This window comes from Ptychodera flava, chromosome 17 (assembly GCF_041260155.1).
Source record: "Ptychodera flava strain L36383 chromosome 17, AS_Pfla_20210202, whole genome shotgun sequence".
Taxonomy (NCBI): Eukaryota; Metazoa; Hemichordata; class Enteropneusta; family Ptychoderidae; genus Ptychodera; species Ptychodera flava.
Window position 1 is genome coordinate 11,938,581 of NC_091944.1, and position 5,194 is coordinate 11,943,774.

Genomic DNA, 5,194 nt, shown 5'->3' on the forward strand with positions numbered 1-5,194 from the left:
CTTTTTTTGAAGAGGGGGTGTGTTATGTAGGTCATTTCCCCCACACTCATCATGACCTGAGTTCAATTAGTCTAGAACATTCTCAAGGTCACTACCCTCAGTGACCTCACAACCTTGAATTCAATTAGTCATGTTTGGAATGTTCTGGAAAGTTGATTAGTTGTGTAAGGGAGATAATTTTAGAACAGTAATTAGCATGTCAATAAAAGTTCTAGATTGTTCTTATATGCCTTTATAAAAGGGACGTGCACAGCTTCCAGTCAGACTTTGGGATCGTGTCTCTTGTGTGTTACTAAACTCCAGCAGTAGTCATTCTCAAGACTTTTCAAGACCTTCACTGTCAACGCTGGATTTATACTGTGGACTTTATGCAGCTGCAAGCCTGCAAGGACTGTTCATTCATCCGACTGACTGTTACAACTCTGAGACTGGAGCTTTGCCGTCCCAGCTGAGATAAGTAGTCTGTACACTTTTAAAGCTTGTACTCTATCCCTGACTTAGCAATTAGTTTTATTTTCGTAATAAATTTTGTTTAAACGTTAACTGCTGAGTTCACCCTTTTGTTCGTTTTCTCTGCACGTAACAAAATATTTAACACGAAGATATATATGAATTTCAAAAATTTTACCGTCTGTCACTTTTCAACCGGCAATACGTCAAATATAGTTTCCTTCATATCATAAACATGGCAAAAGACTTTTAAAATAAAAAAGTACAATCAAAAATATTTCTGAAATAAGCGAACACACTGCTGTCTAATGCCAGCATCATCAAACTTGCTCGGAATATGAGAGTAAACATTATCACTGTTTGTTAAGTTATGCCGAACAAGCATCTTATTCTTGTTTCGCTTATTAAATGTTGCACGTATGAATGCAAAACATGTTTTTTTCTGACATCATACTCTTAATGTTTTTAAACTAGTTTTTGTAATGTTTCTCTATGCACATTTTAGCGTTTGCTTCTATAAGGCACGCGGAAGACGATGGAGAGAACCTGCAATCATTTTCTGACCGTAAGTAATCTCTCTCTCTCTCTCTCTCTCTCTCTCTCTCTCTCTCTCTCTCTCTCTCTCTCTCTCTCTCTCTCTCTCTCTCTCCCTTCCGAAGTACCGATCAAACTCTAATTTGACTTTTACCTGTCTGTCTTTCACTCAAATGTCCCGTATCCTAACATATATAGATAGATAGATAGATAGATACATACATACATACATACATACATACATACATACATACATACATACATACATACATACATACATAATGATACCGATTTACCAATATTTTCTATTTATTTACTATTATTTATTTATTTATTTATTTATTTATTTATTCATTTATTTATTTATTTCTATTAATTACTTGTGTACTTGTTTGCTGTTTTAATCAATAGAAAAGGATGAGATCTGTAAGAGGTTACAGGAGGCTATACTTGATACCTCGGCAAATTGATCACATTTCCTTGCACCTGTGTACTCAGTCAGTACCATATGAAGAAATTGAGGGACCGTACGCTCGAGTTCTGAATGCACTTTTTTCTCATTCCAGTATACGTCTCACATACATAATATGAAGGCTCTTAAAATTTTACCTTTTATTTTACGTCTACCACCTGTTGTCGGCTCATATGACAACTCATTGAGTACACACATTATGTCAATGGAAAACAAAACTCAAAATAAGAAGTCATTTCAAATACAATCAGCCATTAGTCAGCAACAAAATTGGAATAACTAAGAAATATTACTACACAAAAAAGTAAAAAATGCTTTGAATATAAATATCCTTGCTGTAAATATGGATTATGAGCATCTCTTTATTCGAAAATTACAAGTAGTTGAGTTTTGTAATATTGCTGAATTTTGTTGTTTTTTAAATCATTGAAATAATTTATTTTTCCCTGTACGATATAAACGCATTTTTCCCTGTACGATATAAACGCAAAGGCAGCGTTAATTTTTAAGTTTTTAATATAGGTAATATTGCGTGATTTGATTGTACTAAAATTTTGATATATACATTATTTGATTGAACATAAAATAAGCATTGACTTTAATATTTTCAAACTGTAATATAGCAAAGTCAATATTATGTTAACAAGCTTGCATTATTTGTCAATAGAAGCAATGATTGACAATACCTTTGTGTCGAAAAATAGTTTAATAAAACGAAAGGTATCTAAAAATATGGCGTCCGTTCAGTCTGATAAGTCCTTCATAGACGGCTACTGCACCTATAAGCTACTGACACAAACAAGCCTGATTGATGCATATCGGGTTAAAGGTTACAAAGTAATAATATTTAGAGGATAAAGTTAGTATATCATGAGAGTTTGACCAACAATGCCACGTAGTACACATTAATAGTCTATATAGATTTTGTTTTTGTTCCAGTCATTCTTGAGTTAAGTAATATTCTTGAATTGATATTTACAAGAAGAATTGAGTAAAAACTATGAAAATGAGATACTCATAAAAGCAAAAAGTATTTTTACCAGCTCGAACTGTTGTGCAATATAGATATTATTTTGCAATACTTATCATACATGCTATGCCTGTATTGCCATTTTTCTATTGTTTAGACGGTACTAATATGAACCCGTATTTTAACTAGTGAAAATACGAATTATATTTTCACTGTAACCGAACTACTTACAGCTACGCGTACGCGTGACCTTCACTGGGATGTTCACATACATGTAAAACTGCTGAGCGAATAAACTTGTGACAGTCCGAAACGTCATTGTGAATGTGATTATGATCACAATTTTGTTGTTTGCAGTCAGTTCATGGTTATTGCACTTAGGTACAAGTACAGTTGTACCAAAAACATACAAACGAACGCATTGAAAATGTGTATATTTTGCCGACCCGACACCTGTCATCTTTCACGGCCAGTCCCGTACGGTGGTGTTTTCATGTCGTCTACTCTGTGCTGCCGAAGATTACGATCTTGGTTGACAGAACCGCTATATGAAAAGTTTCCTGTTGACGATTTTAAGTATCTGAGTGGTAAATTACATCGTTTACTGCCATAAATGAGCCACAAAAATCCAACCCCACTGCATATACTCGCGACAATCGATGTGCACATATTATATTGCCGATTTTTACAGGTCTGTCAGTGAAATTCACAGGTCATGATTGTGCCCGGTGACACCGGTGTGGGTTTCGGAGACAATGTAAGATACTAGGGAAAGTAAAACTTTCGTTTACATTGTCGCTAAAGAAAATTAGTTCTATTTAGGCAAGCTAGTAACGAGAATATACGAGCAGACGATGAAAATACCTTTGAAATATTTTATTCGTACAGCAACAAAATCACGAACGAGTTACGACGCTACAGCTTACAGTGTACTTACTTCACGTTTTCCCTAATCCGCTAACAAATTCCTTTCTAAGATGGTAAATTCGGCATATTTTACGACTGAGGACATGTATAATTCTTGGAGATAACTGACTTGTACGGCTATAACATCCACTGTGCATTCATAGATGTCGCAGAGCTGCTCGCTTTATGCTGATCAGCTGCTCGATCGAGTTTGAAATCGAACGTTGGCGTGGCGCGAGTATTTTGACCCGATTTTGGCCGGCCTCATAACTTTCGCGAAGGGATGAGTGTGTGTTTCAAAACACGAAAACACACTCATTTTACACACTCCAGCCTATTTTTTTACTTCAACCGCCATTTCAAGCTAAAAATAAATCTTCTTTAAAGTGTGAAAACCTGTGTCGACATCTTAATATTTAAATTGTTCGCTTCAAAAGTGTGCCATAAACCCTCCTTTTGAAGTGGAATGGCCTAACAGCGGAATAATATCAAGAACTGATACGGTTGTCATCACTCCTTAGCAACCAACTTTTTATCAGTACAGCGATGAGCAAGCAAGGTCGATTTCAGTGGATTTCGTCGTTAATTTCGGAACGTCCATAGGAAAACAGTCATAACCAAAGCATGCATGTTTGATAAAGGGGTTATTACACGAAGTTTGGGCGATACCGCGTCTTATCACATACATAGACCCAGTTATTCCTATAGTATGACGTCACACTATAGGTATATGACTACGATGAATCTATATTCCACATGTGGTGGATATGGGACCCGGACTACTTTTAAAACGTAAACAAAAAATCAGCCGTTCAGAACTTATTTTCAAATCCCTGAAATGCAAACGTGGGAGAGTAATGAAGCATAAGGAAATATGGAGTTATTTAAAATACATGTGTTAAATACAAAATACCGTCGATACTAGAATTATTATGATTTGCAATTGAAACATTTGATTTCTACACCATATGTTACCGGCATTATGTGTTGTCTACCTCGTCAAAAGAGCCCCTGTCGATGTCCATCAAACAACATAAAAAAACATAGCCGATAATCCAAGACACATACCAATCATCCCTGCAGCAGTAAGACTGTTTTCTGAAGCAACATTGACGGGTTTCAAGTTCAACATCACGTTCAATGCTGCCGCGGCAGTCAACGAGTCGAGCCCCCGGGTCAAGCCGAGGAAGAGAAGGGCGTTCATCATTTCTGACATCAATGACGATACTCCGGACTTGAGACTCATCAGAAGAAACGCTATTTTATTTTTCAAGAGCGACGAGTTCAGGAGGTTATCAGTGCATTTAAAGGTGCAAGCTATTGCTTTGTGTATGCATATTGTGCATCGCATTGTATTGTACCGTGCTGTTGAACTTCCGTCGTCTTGCGTCTGAGCTCAGAAGACTCGTTGCTCGCAGTCTTACCGATTGAGTCGGAGCCGAACACTGTTCTTCATTATATTTAAACAAGCTCATTTTATTCGTAAAATATTAAACATATAATAGATAATTTCGTAAAACATAATAATTGGTAATTTTGAAAGTTTCATATAAACTTTGCAAAACTGAATTCTTTGAACGATGTTCGAATATTGACAAAAATAACCCGTTCTCGGTAGCTGCGGCTGAGTGTCGCCACGTCCCGCTCCTAGCGCTTGCACGTTCAATAATTTTATGAATGAATTTTCACTCACATTGATGTTATAGTAAGTATCACATTGATGTTATAGTAAGTATCAAATAAATACCTTGTATTAAAAATCCATAGGCTTTGTTTGTGGTTGATAATTACACGAGATTATGCGAAAAATACGACGAGATGGCATCGTACTGCCAGTGGCGTAGCAACCATAGTTACTTTGT

The 5,194-nt window shown here is 36.2% G+C and overlaps 1 long non-coding RNA gene across 1 annotated transcript; it reads left to right on the plus strand.

Annotated features, from left to right (window-relative positions):
* The first annotated feature begins 591 nt into the window (after positions 1-591).
* LOC139115429 (uncharacterized) lies at positions 592-2,187 on the plus strand. The gene is made up of 2 exons (XR_011548119.1): positions 592-1,015; positions 1,396-2,187. It is a non-coding gene; the product is annotated as an uncharacterized lncRNA (long non-coding RNA).
* The last annotated feature ends 3,007 nt before the right edge of the window (positions 2,188-5,194 follow it).